The sequence below is a fragment of the Pristiophorus japonicus genome, chromosome 17 (genome assembly GCF_044704955.1).
Source record: "Pristiophorus japonicus isolate sPriJap1 chromosome 17, sPriJap1.hap1, whole genome shotgun sequence".
Taxonomy (NCBI): domain Eukaryota; kingdom Metazoa; phylum Chordata; class Chondrichthyes; family Pristiophoridae; genus Pristiophorus; species Pristiophorus japonicus.
Window position 1 is genome coordinate 106,710,913 of NC_091993.1, and position 22,236 is coordinate 106,733,148.

General features: G+C 42.9%; 1 protein-coding gene across 8 annotated transcripts in view; it reads left to right on the forward strand.

Moving 5' to 3' along the window:
• LOC139227881 (zona pellucida sperm-binding protein 3 receptor-like) overlaps positions 1-22,236 on the forward strand; it is a 265,290-nt gene that overhangs the window by 11,091 nt on the left and 231,963 nt on the right. For 5 of the 8 annotated variants that reach the window (XM_070858981.1, XM_070858986.1, XM_070858983.1 and 2 more), the window contains 2 exons: positions 12,913-13,020; positions 14,762-15,017. The gene's annotated coding sequence lies outside the window, so the exon portion shown is untranslated. The remainder of the gene's footprint in view (positions 1-12,912; positions 13,021-14,761; positions 15,018-22,236) is intronic. The other 3 variants (XM_070858982.1, XM_070858987.1, XM_070858988.1) reach the window with 1 other exon arrangement.

A 22,236-nucleotide genomic window follows, 5' to 3' on the forward strand; every position in this document is an offset into this window, starting at 1 on the left:
TTGGGAGGGGTGATTAAAAGCTTGGTCGGAGGGGTTTCAAGGGGGAGAGAAGGCGGAGAGGTTTAGGGAGGGAAGAGCTTGGGGCTGAGATGGCTGAAGATATGGCTGCCATTAGTGGGGAGAAAGGATTGGGGAATGCAGTTCTTGGAGGTTTGTAGGACTGGAAGAGGTCACCGGGATAAAGAGGGATGAAGGAATTTGAACACGAGGAGAATTTCAAATTGTAGCTTATGGGGGACCAGGCGGCAAGGTAAGTCAGTGAGCACAGGAGTGAGTGATGGGTGAGCAGGACTTGGGTTAGTATATGGACAGCAGAGTTTTGGATAAGCTGAAGTTTCTGGAGGGTGAAGGATGGGAGGCCGTCCAGGAGACAGTTGGAATAGTCTGAATCTAGAGGTGACCAGGTGACCGATGAGGATTTCAGCAGCAAATGGGCTGAGACGTGTGCAGTGTCGGGCGATGTTACGAAGGTGGAAATAGGTAGTCTTTGTGATGGGGAAGATATGGGGTCAGAAGCTTAGCTCAGGGGTCAGATAGGTTGAGAACAGTCGGCTTCAACATGAGACCGTGGTTTGGGAGGGTGAGCACAGACCAGGCATTGGATGTAAGACATTCCTGATCGATATACACTAACCAGAACAGTTACCCACTGAACCATCAGGGGAGTTTAAAGATGTTTTTTTTAATGTGTTGGACAATGATTTCAGCAGTATCTAGGAAACATAGGGATTGAAATTCAGTTTATACCACCACCCGTTACCACACGCGGGAGGCGGCTAACTGGCGGCAATTCGACGGTAAGTGGCGTTCATGTCTGCGCAGAAATTCAGTTGGCTCTTCAGCAGAGGCACCAAGAGCTAACGCTGCGCTGGCTAACCACATCTGCGGGGTGACGTCATCCAGCGTGTAACGCCTCCTTGGCGCCTCTGTCGCGATATTCCCGGCAGGCGTTCTTTCAGCCTGAAAAAAGTGGTGAGTAAACAGCGGAACTCTAGCGAAATCGGCCAGAGAGCAAGGTAAGTTTTTAAAAAATGTATGTATTTCTTCATTTTTTCATTAGTTGTAACAGTGGGGATGTTTGTGTGCGGGTTGGAGAAGTTTGAGGTATTTTTTTTCTTCCCTTCCCATTTTCCAGCTAGCATAGCGGCAGCCTCCCATTGCGAAATTCAGTCGGCCTCCTGAGCTCCCGCTGCGCGCTCATCTTTGGGCGTAAAAACTGAATTTGGTAGTTGGATCCTGCACCTAATGCCTGGCGGTAAAATAAGCAGTCGGGCAGTGACACTGCCTCAAAAACGGCAGTACCGAATTATAAGCCCTCTGTGTACAATTCTGAGTTTATATATTATACTGACCTTAATAATAAACATAATTGTAATTGATTTGGAGTGAAAGAAAAGGAGAAATACAAAGATATTTTATTATAATAAGGGATAAAGTTGCGTTTGTAGAAAACATAGTAGGAGTCTCCTAAAATGATCAGTTTTGACCTTGTTCTTCACTAGCTTGGATTTTTAATGCCGTCATTTAATCCAATTTAGATAGATTTATGTTAAATTGAAGTAGTTCTCCCAATATTCTGCTGGCCATGGCTCAACACCAAATGCCAAGTCAAGTTCTTTGTTTCAATTATTCTATTTGAGCAATTTGCATATTTATTTAAAGGCCATTGTCAAGAAAAATACTTTCTTACTGTTTTGTGAATGTCATAATTTATTATTTCACTTGCATGTGATTTATAATTGTAAAGAATATTTCATGTGGCTTTTCTGGAGTTTTCCCCTGCTCAAAATGGCAGTAATTGTATTCCTAGGAACTTTATATTTACAGATTACTTTGTGGTTCCGAAGACTCCTCTGGTTTTTATTAAGGTTACTAGAATTGAGTCTTGCTTTACTAGAACCCAGATGTCACTAATAATTGGAACCAATTCATATATATATTTACATTTGGGATGATTTTGGAAGTTGTCAGATGATGGCCTGCCCAATCTTTATGCTACAATGTTGCCTGTATTTGGAGTTTTGGTCTAATTGAGCCAAGTCTTTAATGTATGTAAATAAGACTACAATTACCGGTGTACATTATTGGGCATATAAGAATCATATGATTGACGGCTTCCCTATCGGCAGGTTGCTATGGCAACATTCATCGTTTGAACCGTGTAAAATATTTGGGGAGGAGAAAAATATAAAATGATTTTAGTACAGCATTTTTGTTTACATTTTAAATATACGTTCTTAAGGAACCTTTTGTTCGGGAAGTCCATTAAGCATGCTGGGATTTGCTATCAGATTACAGACTTAAACTAGATGCCTGAAAACACACTGCAGTTCCAAGCATCTATGTAGTAGGAGCTCTAAATTGCTTCAGAAGCAACGGCAAATGGAAGCTGTCTGCTGTTCTTTAAACTATGACGTTTGCAGATTTCAGAGCTGCCTTAATGAGGTTCAAAAGTCAGGTGTTTTTCTTAATTTTATACATTTGAAATGATCCAAAATATGAAGAATTGAGACCTTTTGTATTAAATGTTTAAAAAAATATATTTTTACCATGTACGGAAGGCAGGCTGGTATTCGGTGTTGGGAATTCGCACCACCAAAACTTAACTCTTTAATGACATTTGTTGAATGTGACATGATTGTGCAATAACTTTGGATCATGAGAGTGAGTGAGAATTAAATAGTAACATCCTCCATGGTAGTTATTTTCATTCAGGTGTGGTTTTATTTAAAATGACTCCTGCCTATCCTATTGCAGATCATGAGGGATTCAAGTAAGGAATCTTGATTTTCTTTCACCTAGCTAGTTTGGATAAAGAACCAATTTATATATTGTGGATAATCTGCATGTTTATTTTAAAAGCTTTGAATTAATTCTGTGCATTGTTGCAGGAAGAGCTGATTCAGCTTTCTTGAGCTTTGTTTGGGAGCGACTAAGAAGTCCAAGCCTGCCCATATCTACAAATAGTGCTCTGTCAGCCATAGCTCAGTGGGTAGCACCCTCGCCTCTGAGTCAGAAAGTTGTGGGTTCAAGTCCCACTCCAGACTTTGAGCGCAAAAACCAAGGCTGACACTTGCAGAGGGGGGAAATCATCATCAGACAGTCCCTCGACTTGCTTCCACATGAGTTCATGGATGTTTCAATGAAGGACCTGATATTCCAGTCCTGAACTCCAGGGATGGAAGATGCCTGTCCGTGGATTTTTTTTTTTAACGTGTGGTGACCGTTGCACATCAGCCACCACACGGGCTTGACCGAACTAAGCCTTTATCCAGTGGCAAGGGTTAACCAGGACACCTGGAGACCTGTTCTGCTGCACGGACATATCGCACACATGTTGTAGTGTGGGCTGGCCCATGCTGCCCCTGGGCAGTCGGCTCTTCTGGGCCCCATACCCTCATTTCCCTCCATTACAACAATGACCACAGTTCAAAATTACTTAATTGCTGTAAAGTGTTTTGGGACATTGTGAGTTCATAAAAGACAATATATAAAAGTAAGTTTCTTTCAATCATAGAATCTTCCCTTCATTCTGCTTCTCTGTCTACTACCCCAACCAATTATCAATCCATGTCACAAGGTTACCTCTAATTCTGGGGCACTTTAATTATTATTCAATTTTTCACTTGGACAAGAAGGGGAGGTTGGAGATTAGGCAATAGTTGGGTTTAAGAGTGCGATTTGCAAGTGAAAGGCTGAAATTGGTGGTTTTTAAAGGAAGAAGGACAATGCCTGAATAGAGGGAGGGAGTGCTGCACTGTCAGAGGTGCAGTCTTGTGGATGAGATATTAAACCGAGGCCACGTCTGTTCTCTCAGGTGGCCATAAAAGATCCCATGGCACTATTTCGAAGAAGAGCAGGGGACTTATCCCCGGTTTCTTGGCCAACATTTATTCCTCAACCAACATCACTGAAACAGATTATTTGGTCATTATCACATTGCTGTTTGTAGGAGCTTGCTGTGTGCAAATTGGCTGCCGTGTTTCCTACATTATAACAGTGACTACACTTCAAAAAGTACTTCATTGGCTATAAAGTGCTTTGGTAAGTCCAGTGGTCGTGAAAGGTGCTATATGAATGCAAGTCTTTTCCTTAAAACTATTTCTGTCCATATTGAGAAGTCTGTGAAATAGTGAGGGTTTGTGAACCATAGACTCAAATTTTCTTTTGAATAGAATACTGTAATTCTGTTTCTTTAGAAATGAGTAAAAACTGTAAATGGTAACCTATGAAGAGAAAATAAACTGGCAGGCTCATCGGAACCATTAAATAAGCTTGTCAGCAATGTTTCTGCTATACTGATGTGGATAGCAGGAACTATATACTTTTTAAAAATTCTGTGGGAGGAATGGAGTGAAACTTTAGAGGCTGAGCGCTTGTAGAGGCTCCTTTGTGGCTATAGGAAAACACTTGCTTAAAGATTGCTCTGCACAGGGATGCCGCTCCACTATCACCCCCCGATCCAATGAAATGAATCTGTCGATTCATGATGGATGCAAGTGGAAAAATTTGGCATTTCTCCCAATGCTCTTTATTCACTGAGACAAGGCAACTTCCATTCTGTGTCTCCTACGAACTGAAACATGAAAATGTCATGTGTGGAGTAAATGGGCTGGTGTGCTGCACGATTAACTGTTGCCCTTCTGCCAAGTTACACACTGGCAAGGTGCACAGGATGCCCACTGTATCATCCCTGACTTCTAGAATGGGTGTGAAAACACAATGATGAATGAATGTATAATACAGGCTAAAGCTACCAATGAAGGAGGAGCCGGCCCCACGAAACAACATCGACCCATCCTGTTCTGTTCTCGCCCCATGCCCCAACAGGCCTGACCTGGCTACATTTGTGCAGAAACTGGCTGATTTTCGATTAGCTCCAGTGGCGTGCCCGCAGCGCACAGGTTTATAGAATCTTAGAAATTTACAGCATGGAAGGAGGCCATTTGGGCCCATTGTGTCCGCGCCGGCCAACAAAGAGCAATCCCGCCTAATCCCACTTTCCAGCTCTTAGTCCATAGCCTTATAGGTTATGGCACTTTAAGTGCATGTCCAAGTACTTTTTAAATGTGGTGAGGATTTCTGCCTCTACCATTCTTTCAAGCAGAGAGTTCCAGACCCCCACCACCCTCTGGGTGAAAACATTTCCCCTCAAATCCCCTCTAAACCTCCTACCAATTACTTTAAATCTGCTAAGGGAAATAGGTTCTTCCTATCTAGGCCCCTCAATTTTATACACCTCAATAAGGTCTGCCCTCAACTTCCTCTGTTCCAAAAAAATACAAACCCAGCCCATCCAATCTTTCCTCATAGCTAAAATTCTCCAGTCCAGGCAACATCCTCACAAATCTCCTTGGTACCCTTTCTAATGCAATCACATCTTTCCTGTAATGTGGTGACCAGAACGGCACGCAGTGCTCTAGCTGTGGCCTAACTAGCGTTTTGTACAGTTCAAGCATAACTTCCCTGCTCTTGTATTCTATGCCTCGGCTAATAAAGGCAAGTATTCTGTATGCCGCCTTCAGGTTAAATTCACATTAATGCCAAACCCAGATATGATTTTGGCCTCCTGACCGTGGCTTCGGACAGGTGTTGTGGATGCAACACACTGCATGCACTATGGGCCAAAGTTTAAAACTTGCCCCCAAAAATGTATTTAAATTCTTGGGAGTCTTTTAACAGAATGTTGGGTGTACATAACATGGGTGCTTCAGCTCCATGGAGTTCTGTATTACTGCAATGGACTAATGATTTGCTGAAAGACTGCAGTAATTTAACCTGGCCCAAGCAGTTTAATATACCTCTGATCAAATCCCATTCAGGGGAAATCCTAAATCCTTCCTCAACAGACCAGTAATCGACATTCATTATTTTTTAATCACACTGATGGAGTTCAGACCTTAAACAAAGCTTATTGGGAGTTTTGCATCTGACGTGCCAGTTCTTATTGGCTGAAACCATCATAGACAATCGTCTATCATTTGCTCCTTTCTTGACCTGTGCCTGTCAGCATGAAGGACAAAGGAACAATAGCTGTGGCTCCAATTTTTAAAAAAATCCAGCGCACTGGCCTAGTTGCAATTCAAATCAAAAGGTACAGTACAGAAATATTTTATAGCATGACAAGCTGTCCAACTTGAGTCTTTTGGATTGCGAATGATACTGAAGAGCTGCCTTTCTCCATATAAAGTGATTGGGTAATAATTAGATACGGTACAGATTCATTGATTTTACAAAATGGTACAATAATTTTTCTATACTTTTATTCTGCAAAACTGTGTTTGGTCTTTGACTGTGCACAGGGAGATGTTTAAAGTTACTTTTAGGATTGGTTCTTTACTAAAAGAATCAAAAGATGAGATCCTTGTATTTACTCAGAGTTAAGGATTTTCATGTTAGAAAATTATGGTCTGTTACTTTTCCCTCATCCCCTTCCATTCCCTCTTGCCTGATCTTACTACCCAAGCCATATCTGACATGATCTCTCGTCTGCTATTTTGCTTCACTATGGCATCCAGAATCTCAACAGTACACGTGAACTTTGGTAAATCAAGCTTCATATTATTTTAAACAATCACTTACCTTCTCTAAAAGGAACCCCAATGTGTAAAATTAAAGTACATGGGATTGGGGGTAATGTATTGATGTGGATAGAGAACTGGTTGGCAGACAGGAAGCAAAGAGTGGGAATAAACTGGTCCTTTTCAGAATGGCAGGCAGTGACTAGTGGGGTACTGAAAGGTTCAGTGCTGGGACCCCAGCTATTTATAATATATATTAATGACTTAGACAAAGGAATTGAATGTAATATCTCCAAGTTTGCAGATGACACTAAGCTGGGTGGCAATGTGAGCTTTGAGGAGGATGCTAAGAGGCTGCAGGGTGACTTGGACAGGTTAGCTGTGTGGGCAAATGCATGGCAGATGCAGTATAATGTGGATAAGTGTGAGGTATCCACTTTGGTGGCAAAAAACAGGAAGGCAGATTATTATCTGAATGGTGACAGATTAGTAAAAGGGGAGGTGCAATGAGACCTGGGTGTCATGGTACATCAGTCATTAAAAGTAGGCATGCAGGTACAGCAGACAGTAAAGAAAGCAAATAGCATGTTGGCCTTCATAGCGAGAGGATTTGAGTTTAGGAGCAGGGAGGTCTTATTGCAGTTGTACAGGGCCTTGGTGAGACCACACGTTGAATATTGTGTGCAGTTTTGGTCTCCTAATCTGAGGAAGGACATTCTTGCTATTGAGTGAGTGCAGCAAAGGTTCACCAGACTGATTCCCAAGATGGCAGGACTGACATGAAAGACTGGATCGACTAGGCTTATATTCACTGGAATTTAGAAGAATGAGAGGGGATCTTCTAGAAGCATATAAAATTCTGACGGGATTGGACAGGTTAGATGCAGGAAGAATGTTCCTGATGTTGGGGAAGTCCAGAACCAGGGGCCACAATCTACGGATAAGGGGTAAGCCATTTAGGACCGAGATGAGGAGAAACTTTCACCCAGAGAATTGTGAACCTGTGGAATTCTCTACCACAGAAAGTTGTTGAGTCCAGTTCGTTGGATATATTCAAAAGGGAGTTAGATGTGGCCCTTATGGCTAAAGGGATCAGGGGGTATGGGGCGAAGGCAGGAGTGGGGTACTGAAGTTGCATGTTCAGCCATGATCATATTTGAATGGTGGTGCAGGCTCGAAGGGCTGAATGGCCTGCTCCTGCACCTATTTTCTATGTTAATGACTGATTTAATTTCAATGAAATAAGTGTTCACATTAACATCAGGAGAACACCATGCTTTCTAAAAAGTAAATGTATCTGTTCTTAAAATGTATCCGTGTTCACCAAAAATGATGAATGCAGCATACCTCTGCATTCGTTATAAGGTTATGGACATCTTGCAAGTTAGCTTATTATCCAATCATTATGAAATGAACACTGAATTCAGTCAAAGTATATTATGTAAAATAGGATCTGGATCACCTTGAGGAAACATCAATACAAGGCTTGTTCCCTCAAAGCTGGGCAAGATATAAGAACATAAAACAAGAAATAGGAACAGGAGTCGGCCATACAGCCCCTCGAGCCTGCTCCGCCATTCAATAAGATCATGGCTGATCTGATCATCGACTCAGCCCCACTTCCCCACCCATCCCCCATAACCCCTTATCGTTTAAGAAACTGTCTATTTCTGTCTTAAATTTATTCAATGACCCAGCTTTCACAGCTCTCTGAGGCAGCAAGTTCCACAGATTTACAACTCTGAGAAGAAATTTCTTCTCATCTCTTTTAAATGGGTGGCCCTTTATTCTAAGATCATGCCCTCTAGTTCTAGTCTTCCCCCATCAGTGGAAACATCCTCTCTCCATCCACCTTGTCATAATCTTATTCGTTTCGATAAGATTACCTCTCATTCTTCTGAATTCCAATGAGTAGAGGCCCAACCTACTCAACCTTTCCTCATAAGTCAAACCCCTCATCCCAGGAATCAACCTCGTGAACCTTCTCTGAACTGCCTCCAAAGCAAGTATATCCTCTCGTAAATATGGAAACCATAACTGCACGCAGTATTCTAGTTGTGGCCTCACCAACACCTTGTATAGCTGTAGCAAGACTTCCCTGCTTTTATACTCCATCCCCTTTGCAATAAAGGCCAAGGTACCATTGGCCTTCCTGATCACTTGCTGTACCTGCATACTATCCTTTTGTGTTTCATGCGCAAGTACCCCCAGGTCCCGCTGTACTGCGACACTTTGCAATCTTTCTGCATTTAAATAATAACTTGCTCTATGATTTTTTTTTTGCCGAAGTGCATGACCTCGCACTTTCCAACATTATACTCCATCAGCCAAATTTTTGCCCACTCACTTGACCTGTCTTATGTCCTTTTGTAGATGTTTTGTGTCCTCCTCACACATTGCTTTTCGTCCCATCTTTTTATCATCAGCAAACTTGGCTACGTTACACTCAGTCCCTTCTTCCAAGTTGTTAATGTTGATTGTAAATAGTTGGGGTCCCAGCACTGATCTGTGCGACACCCCACTAGTTACTGGTTGCCAACCGGAGAATGAACCATTTATCCCAACTCTCTGTTCTTTGTTAGTTAGCTAATCCTCTATCCATGCTAATATATTACCCCCAACCCCGTGAACTTTTATCTTGTGCAGTAATCTTTCATGTGGCACCTTGTCAAATGCCTTCTGGAAGTCCAAATACACCACATCCACTGGTTCCCCTTTATCTACCCTGTTCGTTACATCCTCAAAGAACTCCAGCAAATTTGTCAAACATGACTTCCCCTTCGTAAATCCATGCTGACTCTGCCTGCCCGGATATCATTGGATGGATCCCACTTTATGCTGACTAAGTTTAATATGCCTGTTACCAGAGTTTGCTCTTTCTTAACGTATTGTATTTTTCAATTTTATTAATATGAAATGGTTTGTAATATGTAGAAAAGCTTTGTTGCTGAGGCAATCTTTGGTGATTGTACAACCTGTTGAGTATGCAGAATGCAACAGTTGATTTACTACCCGAGAGATTATCGTGTTCTTGTGCTTGTGTGAAGTCCCAATATTACTTTGGTTACACGGATGTTTGGCCTGCTTATTTTCCATAAATGTCCTCTGTCACCGGCGAAGGTTTAAAATTTAAACTAATGAGGTTAATGATGTTGTATGAAAAATGGATTGCGATTAATGTTTGTGTCTAAGGTTTAAAAAAAAACATCTCTTAATTTGCCTCTAGATTGTCCTACATAAACTGACCCAAATAGCTTGGTCAGAGATGTTTTTTAAGGAGAGTCTTGCAGGAGAAGAGGGAGTATTGTTTGTACGATGACAAAGATGTTTATGAGCTCGCACTTGGAGGTGAGCGTAGAGTGGGCAAGGGAGAGAGGTTTAAGGAGATGGTTGGTAGTGGAGAAAAGAAAATGGGGGTTATCATTGCTTTTCGGGGAGCTCCTGGAGTAGTGGGGGTGGGTGGTTTGGCAGAGGAGAGTGAGGCTCGATTGCTTGATGGGTGGCTAAACCAATTGTGCTGCAGATACACTCAAGTCTTCACCCATTGGACATGAGGGAGTAAAACCAGAGGTTATATGAGGGGCTTTGAGTGGGATCGGAGAAAAAGTAAAGGTTTTTGCTGGGGACAAGAGCATCAAAGCTGGCCAGGAGTTGTATCAATCATTCTTGAGTAGCTCTATTTCTCCTGCTCCAGTAGTCTTACAGAAATTGACATGGTCCAAAAAATAGAATATTTTAATTTAAAGGGACTTGTTTTATGATGGAATTTTTTTGTTGGTAAAATTATCAATGAGTAAGTTTGCCACCCATATTTCCAGAAATGTGAATACTTACAGATTGACTGAACATAAGCACAACAATAAACTTTTACAGTGGCACAATGTATCCTCGGTCAACATAATGCAGAATAACATTTTGATAGTATTAGCAGTCTTTGAGTGTTGAGTCCATCTCTTTAATGGCAGTTTTTCATTAGTTGCTGTATCTGCATGTTGCGATGGTACTGGCCTTTGGAGTCAGTCTTTGATAGGTTATTGTCTCTGATCCCTCCTAGTTGAATGGAAATCCTCATGTTTCACAAAAGTCTAACTATATTTTATGTACTTATACCTATTATTATTTTTCTCTCTCCTTCCAGGTAACTTGCTCCAGACTGTCTTTGGGGCGGCGGGGGGAGATCTTCTAGGAGGTTTTCCCAAACAGTTTCTATTCTGTATTGAAGGACTTGAAGCTTTCAAAAGATGTCATTTTTTTTCCTAGGAAAATCTGCACCATTACAGTTTGTGTATATTTTTACCCATGGATACTGAAAAGTGGAACAGAATGTCTGCAGAGAACCAATTAATTCATCTTAATAACCTGAAAATTGTAATTATTTTTATTGGTACAAAGAACTAATGCAGATATTATGTGCTCTGCTTGTCGATGATTTCTTCCTGCGAGGTTTAGAATATCCACTGATCCTGCTTCCGCTCCTGATTTTGGATGCATTCCACATACAGTATCTAAATTGTTCTATTGCGCAGATTCCCAGAAACCATTCCAGCTAAGTTGTTGACTCGTGTAGTATAGATGCTAATGCAGCATTCAGTACAGAATGTAAAACTGCTTCGTTGAATTGAGTGCTCTTTCCTGTTGCAGTTTCTGACAATATCGAAATTATCAGGTGCTCTGTATCATCATATCGACCGGCAACACAATGGTATTGAGATTGTACCAATGGAACCATTAGTTTTGTATTATTTGTCTTTATTGACCTGTGCGGGCTGTGTTTATTTTTCACAGAATCATAGAAGTTTATGGCACAGAAAGAGGCCATTTGGCTCATCATGTCAGTGCGGGCTGAATGGCCTTCTGTGCCGTAAACTTCAGAGTTTTATTTTTAAGCACTGAGGAAGCTTTAAAAATTTGTGCTTCACTCTTGTCATCCTTTCTCTCCACTCCAAAAGTTGGCAAGTGCAAAGTGAATCCAGACACTAGCCTGCTTTCCAATGTTGTTTTTGTTGTAAACTAAACTTCCATGGCAGAGTGATCTCAAGTTAGAGGTTTTAAAAAAAAAGTTAGAGGTAAAATTGACTACATAGTCAAACAAACTTTTAATAGTAATCAAGGCCACTGATTTACCATTTCCACTCATGCACATGACCCTACAATTAGTGCCCAACTCTCTTTTGTGTTCTGTAATAAAAACACAATCATCATAAGTCAGTGTCTAATAATATGTTACACATTTCTTGCTGTAAAATAACATATCCTATGACTCATTGGGAGCAAACTCCTGGGAAATCTGCAGATATGTAATTCAACAGATATATATTTATTTGAATGGGAGGGTTTTATTTTTAAGCACTTTAGGCTTTAGAAATTTGTTTCGCACTTGACATCTTTTTTTCTCCACTCCAAAAGTTAGCAAGCACGAAGTGAATACAGACACTAACCTGCTTCCTAATGTTATGGTTTGGTTTTGACAGTTCAAACAAATCCCTTTTGTACAGTGCTGTAGGTGGTGAAAATAAATTACACTGCAATGTTTATCTAGAACCAGATTTCAGATTTTGTACTACAAAGATAGCTTTTGCTAGATCTTGTGTGCACATTGCGGCCTCTCTGGGTGCGTACGATGTGCGTAAGCGCGAGACCCCACAAGTTCTGGATTTAGGCGCATGATGCGCCTGAATTCAGCACTTGTGATCTGTCAAAATTGACAGATCGTGCGCCGCTCCGGGAGAAGGGCCTTTGTGGGAGGAGATTTGGGCTATTTTCCCAACTTCTGTCCAGCGAATGTCCTTCAAACTCTTACACCTGGTAAAGAGGTTTAATAGAAAAAAATAAATGTTGTTACTTATTTTTATATTAAAAACCCTGTCTATGAAGGCAAGTTTATTTTTAAATACTAAAACACTAAAAAAAAAATTATTTCTAAAAAATAAAATTTTTCTCTAAAATATTACAATTTAATCCAATTTTTATTAATTTAAAAGAAAGAAAGACTTGGATTTATATCGCGCCTTTCATGACCACTGGACATCTGAGCGCTTTACAGCCAATGAAGTACTTTTGGCGTGTAGTCTCTGTTGTAATGTGGAAAAGGCGGCAGCCAATTTGCGCACAGCAAACTCAAACAGCACTGTGATAATGACCAGATAATCTGTTTTTTTGTTATGTTGATTGAGGGATAAATATTGGCCAGGACAGCGGGGATAACGCCCCTGCTTTTCTTCGAAATAGTGCCATGAGATCTTTTACGTCCACTTGAGAAAGCAGACGGGATCTCTGTTTAACGTTTCATTCAAAAGACAGCACCTCTGACAGTACTGCACTCCCTCAGCACTGCACTGGAGTTTTAAAAAAGTGGTGTTTTTATTTATGTTTGTGTTTTATTTGATTTTAGGGGTATTCTCATTGATTGTAATCGGAGCTCCTGGAATACTTGGACCTCTGTGCTGGGCTACGCATCTAGGCCTCGGAGTGCAAGTGTTCATTCCTCCGGGACCACCAGGTACTTTCGTAATTTTTTTTTCACTCCGAGGCAGCCGCCTGCGGGAAGTCTCTGATGGTAAGAGTTACCGGCACTGAAGTTCATGGGCATCGCTGAGTTTGCCACGCTCGATCGTTAGCCCCCCCCCGGCCCCCCAGGTGCTAATGGAAAGCACAAAGCAGCTGAATTTCTCCCCCCGTAATGTTTTATTTTTGTCACTGGTCTCGATCTTGACAACTAAGGAATTTGGAAACACTCTTGAATGATGAGGCAATAATTAGTGTAAAACACTTAAGTAGAAGACAAAGAGAAATTGTTCTCTGTAGTAAATATAGTTGAAAAGTGAGTGATCATATTAAAGTGGCTACCTACTATCAAAGGTTTTAACCTAACGAATGCAAATGTTTATATCCTTCATATTTTCTCTGTTATTTAATGGGAGAGAATGGAGACTCTAATTACACAATCTTTATTTTCTTTGAAGCGACACTAAAATGTATTGGCTTTAGTGGACTCCACTATTCTTACTTTGTCACTGAGGCTGTTTTTAAACTGCAGCTTTGCGCCCTTGAAGATTCTGCTTCATAACAACGCTAAAATTGCTGTTTAAATGCAGAGTCTGAACCGAATAGAAGTGGTCAGAGACTTTGAAAAGCAGTCTTGCACCTCCTGCCCTCCCCGACTACGTTTCCCACCTTGTGACCAGCCCTGACTTTCTTGGTGTCTCTTCATTGAGACAACACTTGACCAAACCTCGACCATGCCCAGCAGGGAGATGAGGCTGAGAGTATTTCCGTCTCTCTTTCTACAACAGAAATGCGGATCACAGTAGTTTTTGTTGTCTATTGAAGAAATGTATATGTCTGCAGTTGTCAAAGCAGCAAAAATTCTACATACTAATGGGATGTGCAGAAGTAATCGAGTATAAGTCCTTGATTATACAAACATCAAGATATGGGGGCCTTTTTTTAAAAAAAAATACATTTTAAACTCAATGGTGATCAATAATGAGGAAGGATTCTATTCCCTTCACATAACACGGAACACAGAATATTTTTACGTTCAACTTTTTTATGCAGCGAGTGGTTAGGATTCGGAATTCACTGAAAGAATGGTGGAGGCAATTTCAATTGTGGCTTTCAAAAGGGAATTGGATAATACCTGAAGGGCGGGGGGGGGAGAAATTGCAGGGCTATGGGGAAAGGGCAGGGGAGTGGGACTAGCTGAAGTGCTCTTGCAGAGAGCCGGCACGGGCTCGAATGGCCTCTTTCTGTGCTGTAACAACCATTCTATGATTATGGCTAAATTCCCAAATTCTACACTTTTTCCTTTTTAAAATTCCAAATAATCCCATTTATTAAACAAGATAACTGACTATATAGGGATAGCTGTTGGTGACTTAGGGCTAGAATTTCCAAACAATCCGCCAGCGCCCGATTGCCGCCCAAAATACCGCTAAGATTCCCAAAATTATCGCCAGCCAAAAATTACTCAAAAAAAAAAAAAACGGCGTTGTACCCCAATTCTCAGCAAAAAAAGGAATCTTGGGCCGATTGGGCAGTTCTTAAAGAAAATGGGCAATAATGAATAAATTTACACCGAGGCTGCAGGTTGGGCACAGGAGGAGAAAAACACACGCAATATTTTTTCAAAAACCATAAAATAAAAAATCCTAACATTCTCGGGACCCATTCACTGAAATCACTACAAGAGAATTTAAAAATAATTAGTAAAAAAAATTTACTTTACCTTTTTCTTGCAGGGCTAATTACCTACTGCCCAGCTCTGCTGATCTCGTGGGAGTTTTTTCTTTCAACTTGCCTACGGGTCACCGCTGAGCCAAAATTTGTGCCAAGGCGATCTATGGACGGTGCACGCCGGCGGTCTGCTCCCCAGCGGTACTTTGAAACCGCCGGCGGAACTCAGCTGGGGAGTTTTTCGCCGACCTGGTTCTTGCCCAAAACAGCCAATACTGCTGAGAAACCGGGCGGTGAAGCACTGGAAATTCTAATCCTAAGGTAACCATAATTCATGACATTTGCCCAAACCCTTGAAATAAACTTGACTATAATAGACCTATGGGTATATGATCGCATGATTACTGATTCAGAGCAAAACAGCAATGCAGATGTCCTCATCTGTCTGGTATGGAAAATGCTGCACAGTTTTTATAATCTTTATAACTAAGTGATTCGCACAGGGTTTAAGAGGCAAGGAGCCAGTTTGTGGAATGTTGCATAAGAACATAAGTAGAAGGAGTAGGCCATTTGGCCCTTCGAGCCTGCTCCACCATTCAATAAGCTCATAGTCTATTTCTAACTGATAAAGCAATAACTTGCACTTATATAGCTCCACTAACAAAAAAGGTTTCCAAGGTGCTTCACAGATGTGTAATCAGACAAAAATAGAGTGCTATCTCGCAGAATGTCTGTCCCCGGAGCGGTTACTGCCCCCAACCAGGGCGATAGCCTATTTTTTTTTAGAGATCCCTTTTAAAAAGTTAAAAACCAATTCTGTCAGATAGGGGACTCCCTCTCACCCAGTGCTGTCAACCCTGTGACCCGGCCGTCCTCTCCCTGCTGACACACACCAGCAATCCACTTGTAAGCCAAACCTCGCTTTCCACCCACAATGATGCCAGAAAAGAGAACCCCCACGTGCTGCCCTACTACAGTGCTGTCAAACACCAGGAATATTCCTCGGTGCTTCCAAAGCCCAGGTCTGCGCCCAAGTGCAGCTAAATAACATTCCCCCTCCCCAGTGCTTCTAAATACCAGATATCTAACTCCAGGTGACGCCTCGTGGATGATTCTCCACTTGAAAAATGTTGAGATAACAAAATAAATACACGTAAGGGAATAAATTACATATGCCACTTATTTACAGTTTTCACAGCATAATGAACTGAGCTGTGAAATTCAACCCCTAAAACTCCAGGCAAAAATCACAGAATAGCATTTAATAATTTCAGTGGCCCTGATGTTATGCCTTACTTATTATAAACATCCCTATTGTTACGAAATAACAAAAGCTCTGCCTCACCATGAGTAATGTGTGGGTTGAACCATCACAGACCAAACAGACCTTGACACAGTGCACAAGAACACGTCTGTCATCCAAATTGGACTTTAGGTCTTCCTGTTGCTGTTTGACAGGACCCCATTTCAAATGAATATATCGGCAACGCACTGTGCGATGCCAAGCTTGTATAACTTTGCGACACTCTGGACTGTTCCTTTTTATAAAAATGTTAGTTTTTTCAGTAAAGTGATGCAGTTCAGTTCGCCTTTTGGCAGCAACATTTATAAACCTCAATGAATTTGCCAGAAATTATTCAAATGTAGCAATTTTTAGAGACTCCACCTCTTTATATTGTTCAGTTCCACGGAGCTTTTAAGTGGCAATCATGTCTCTAAATTGAACGAGGGGAGTGCTATGATGCTTAAAGCAATGGGAAGTATTCAAGCATTCTTCTTGTTGACAATCGTCCCCATTAAAATGGTATCTGTCGTGAACATTATGATTTGTTTCTTATTAGTCAAATGTTTGTGCGCTTCTGCTTTTGTTGGCAAATTTCTCCCACATGTGCCTTTTATGATCGTTCGTCACCCACTCCACCTATAGACCCTGAAAAATATATTTTTTTAATCTAATAAATGCATACAAATTGAACAATTCAAAATAACACCATAAATGTGTGCATCACATCTGATGTATTTATGCAAATTCATGCTACTTTTGAGGTGGGCTCATAAACCTCCCAAAACCTAGATATATCCTGCTCAAGTTCTGGCCCATTTTACCCGACTAAAATGAAGCTACGCATAACAAATCCATGTGGAACACAGCTCAACCTGACTTTGTCTGCCTCCAGGCCTGTCAAGGGCCAGAGCTTGCTCTAGGTTATGGTTGTTGCTTCTCCTAAACTTATTCATGACCTGGCTGTCTCCCAGCCTTGACCCTGACAGATGAGGAAGGCGAGCACTATGAAAATAAATTGCATGGGCAAGAAATTCAGTTTTTGGCGATGTATTTTTCTGTTTTATGGCAAAAATACAACTTAAAAAGTCACCAAAAATACAGGCTCTGGGAGGGGAGAAAACACACACAAAAATTGCAAAAATCAAAAAATAAACATTCACTATACACTTAACTAATGAATCACTGAAAAATAATTAAAAAAAATAAAAGCTTCAACGTACCTTTTTTTTTTGTAGATCTTCTTACAAGACGCTGTTTCTGGGGCTTTCTTGGGCAGGTTTTTTTTTTTCACCCAGAGTACGGGTTCGCCAAACAGCCAATTTTAAGCGGTGCATTTTTTTTGGCATTAGATTTGCTTTTCGCCGATATTTCAAAACTGCCATTTGTTAACTTTGGCCAATTTAGGTGAGTACCTTTTACCAGCAAAAAAAGTCATGCGCAAGGCTGGCCAATTTCTCCCCCCATGTGTCCAAAAACTTAGCGATAAGAAATGAAATAGACAACACTGCTTATTGCATCTTCTATCTCTCTCTCCCACCAACAGTTAAAATCATAGATTCATAGAATGGTTACAGCACAGAAGGAGGCCATTCGGCGCGTCGATCCTGTGCCAGCCTCTCTGCAAGAGCACTTCAGCTAGTCCCACCCCCCTGCTCTTTCCCCATAGCCCTGCAGATGTTTTTCCTTTAGGTACTTATCCAATTCCCTTTTGAAAGCCACAATTGAATCTGCCTCCACCACCCTCTCGGGCAATGCATTCCAGATTCTAACCACTCGCTGCGTTAAAAAGTTTTTCCTCATGTCGCCTTTGGTTCTTCTGCCAATCACTTTAAATCTGTGTCCTCTGGTTCTCGACCCTTCCTCAAATGGGAACAGTTTCTCTCTGTCTAGACCCCTCATGATTTTTAACACCTCTATCAAATTTTCTCTCAACCTTCTCTGCTTTAAGGAGAACAATCCCAGCTTCTCTAGTCTATCCATGTAACTGAAGTCCCACATCCCTGGAACCATTCTTGTAAATTTTTTCTGCACCCTCTCCAGTTCGGATCCATTTGTTTCAGGACCCACATCAAAATTCTATTCTGCTGCTTCGACTGGGTTAGTTGCTGCTGGCCCTGACCAATGCAGTATTGTACATTACTTTGGGCCACCATTAAGGTTGGTGAATTGCTAGACGGGAGAGTGATATGTCATACATGCACATCTCTAGCACTGAGTAGCAAACAAGGCCATAAGGAGAAAGGAGCGTGTGGCCAGCTATACCAGGAAAATGTTTCGCTGCAGCATCTGCTGGAAAACAAGGAAGTGATGGCATTGAGGTTAGCGATCCTATTTAATATTGTGATTTTGAGTTTCTTTTATTTACGTTGTTAATGTCACATCAGTTTAAGATAATGTTATTTTGGAAAGGGGAGAAGTTTGCAAGGAAGCACTGGATTATCAGATCTCTCTGCACCCACTCACCTCATATGTTCATTCAAAAAAATGCACATATTGTGGTGTAATGGCAGCTCCCTTTGACTGTTCGCATGCCCTTGGTACCCATTGGCTGCTGTCATCTCCATGCCCATCCCTGTCACATACCTTCCCTCCTGCCTAGGCAGTTCCATGCAGAGCTGTGTACTGCAGTGAGCATGAGGTGGTGGCTCCTGTCAGCTAGTCAGTTGGAGGTTTGATGAAAGCAGAGTACCAGTGGGGAAAAGCTGAATGTCCAGCTTATCCCATGATGATAGCCTGATGTTGCAATGTGAATAATGAGAGGAGACTGTCATGTATTCAACTGTCATTGTTTTTTTTCATCACTTCAGTGCTGGAATAAAGGTTACTGGTCACAGAGTGACCTTCTCTCAAGTATGGGCCTTGTGTGCATTTGTACTGTATAGTAAGGACATATCATTGGCGACGAGAAACTGGGGTTTAAACCACGCGAGCATGGCCATTGGCAGCACAGACGAGAGGTACTGTGTTGGTGATGATTGGGACGACTTTATTGAGAGGCTACAGCAAAGTTTCGTCACTAAGGAATGGCTGGGACAGGATTCGGCCGACAAACGCAGGGCTCATCTCCTGACGGTTTGTGGATCCAGGACGTACTCCTTGAAGAAGGACCTTCTAGTGCCAGAGAAGCCGGCGGACAAGACTTTTGAAGAGCTCAGTAAGTTGATCGGGGAACACTTTAAATCGGCGAGCAGCATGCACATGGCGAGACACCGGTTTTACACGCACCGTTCCAACTTCGTGGCAGACCTCCGGTGACTGGCGAGCCTATGTAAGTTCCCAGATGCATGCAGAGCGGAGATGCTGCAAGACTTTTTTATTGAGGGCATCGGGCTCGCTGGAGTTTTCAGGAAACTGAGACCAAAGACTTGACCCTGGAAACGGCGGCTTTGATGGCCCAGACATTCATCTCCGGGGAGGAAGAGACCAGAATGATGTTTGACAAAAATCTTGGTTTAAATGCAGCAAATGGACAGGGAGTCAACGCGGCACACCGTTCCCCAGGCAGACAAGGGCAATCAGACACTCCCGAGCATGTAGTCGAACCCAAAGGGGGAATTCAACAGAGACAATGGCTAGCTGAACGGCGATTCATGCCATTGCAAGGGACAATGCGGTCACTAATGGGGCCATCAACACCTGTCAATGGTGCGTTTAAGGACAGTCAGAGACGCTCGACTGGTAATGGACCTTTTGTTTCCAACAACGGCTCATGTTGGAGGTGTGGAGGCAAACACACAGCCAGAGCTTGCAGGTATCAGCAATATACCTGCAGAAATTGCAACGTCAGCGGTCGCTTGGCGTGTATGTGCAGGAAGCCTGCAGCCAGGTTGATGTACGAGGAGGACGGGCCCAATGCAAGCCCTACAAGGCCAAATGGACACTAGGGGAAATCGCTGGAAGCTGAAGTTCAGCGAGGTTATGAGGAGCATATATAGTTCATACATCAGGATGCCACCGATAATAATGAAAGTGCTCCTCAATGGCATCCCAGTATCAATGGAGCTAGACACGGGGGCCAGCCAGTCCCTGATGAGTATCAAACAGTTCGACAAGTTGTGGGCGTCTAAGGCCAGGAGGCCAAAATTATTGCCAATTGACGCACAGCTATGGACATACACAAAGGAGATCATTCCGGTGCTAGACAGTGCCACGGTAGTCGTGGCCCACAAAGATTCTGAGAACCGGTTGCCACTCTGGATTGTCCTGGGGGACAGTCCCGCACTGCTGGGGAGGAGTTGACTTGCTGTCATGAACTGGAAATGGGGCGATGTCAATGCTCACAGGTCATGGACAAATTTGACTCACTATTTCAACTCGGCATTGGCACTTTCATGGGGACCGAGGTAGTGTTTCACATAAATCCGGACGCCAGGCCAGTACACCATAAGGCCAGAGCGGTGCCGTACATGATGCGGGAAAAGATAGAAGGCGAATTGGACCGCTTGCTGAGGGAAGGCATCATCTCGCCAGTCGAATTCAGTGACTGGGCGAGTCTGATTGTGCCAGTGCTCAAGGCGGATGGGTCGGTCAGGATATGTGGTGATTACAAGGCCACCATCAATCGGGTGTCACTCCAAGACCAGTACCCGCTACCGAGAACTGAGGACCTCTTTGCGATGCTATCCGGTGGCAAACTTTTTTCAAAATTGGACCTGACCTCAGCTTACATGACCCAGGAGCTGGCGAGTGAGTCGAAGAAGTTGACCACCATCACGACACACAAGGGGTTGTTTGAGGACAATAGATATCCGTTCGGGATTCACTCGGCCGCCGCGATCTTTCAACGAAACATGGAAAGTCTCCAAGTCGATTCCAAGGACGGTGGTTTTTCAAGATGACATCCTCATCACGGGTTGCGATACTGAAGAACACCTCCACAACCTGGAGGAGGTGTTACGCAGACTGGACCGGGTAGGCCTGCGACTGAAAAAGGCGAACTGCGTCTTCCTAGCTCCAGAGGTAGAATTCCTGAGGATGAGGGTAGCAGCAGATGGGATCAGACCTCCTGCGTCCAAAACTGAAGCAATCCAGAGAGCACCCAGACCCTGTAACACGACGGAGCTGTGTTCGTTCCTGAGGCTCCTGAACTATTTTGGTAACTTTCTTTCCAAATTGAGCACGCTGTTGGAGCCACTACATGTGCTTCTATCAAAGGTCGCGAATGGGTCTGGGGGGACAGCCAGGAAAGCGCTTTCGATAGAGCATGCAATTTGTTATGCTCCAACAATCTGTTAACGCTATATGACCCATGTAAGAAACTTGTTTTAACGTGCGATGCGCCGTCCTATGGGGTCGGGGGTGTGTTGCAGCATGTTAATGCCGGTAGCTTATGCCTCCAGAAGTCTGTCCCAGGCAGAAAGGAGCTACGAGATGGTAGAAAAGGAAGCGCTTGCATGTGTATATGCAGTTTAAAAAAAAAAAAGCACCAGTACCTGCTTGGCAGCAAATTTGAGCTGGAGACAGATCACAAACCCCTAACGTCCCTTTTGACCGACAACAAGGCCATAAATACAAATGTGTCGGCCCGCATTCAGAGGTGGGCACTCATGTTAGCCGCCGATGACTATGCACTGAAAACTGTGCCGATGCACTCAGCCACCACCAAGGGGGCAACCGAGCATGCTGCTGAGATGGTCATGGCTGTTGAAGTTTTCGAAAGTGAAGGCTCACCCGTGACAGCCCGTCAGATCAAAGTCTGGACTAATAGAGACCAGCTACTGTCTTTAGTCAAGAAATGTGTCCTGAATGGGGACTGGGCAGCCACGTACAGGGCATGCCCTGAGGAATTTAAACCATTTCACAGGCGCAAGGATGAACTCTCGATTCAGGCCAATTACCTACTATGGGGGAACCGAGTAGTCATGCCCCAGATGGGCAGAGAGGCGTTCATCCGAGAACTCCACAAGGAGCACCCGGGCACTGTCATGATGAAGGCAATTGCCAGGTCACACGTTTGGTGGGCAGGGATCGATGCAGACCTGGTACTTCATGTTCGCAGGTGCAACACGTGTGCCTAGCTGGGCAATGCGCCCAGGGAAGCCCCCCCCTTAGGTCCTGGCCCGCCAAGCCATGGTCACGCATCCATGTGGACTACGCAGGTCCCTTCATGGAAAAAATGTTTATGGTTGTAGTAGATGCCTACTCCAAATGGATCGAGTGTGACCTTCTCAATTCAAGCACATCCTCTGCCATGGTAGAAAGTCTACGGGCAATGTTCGTCGCCCATCTACTAGACGTCATGGTCAGCGACAATGG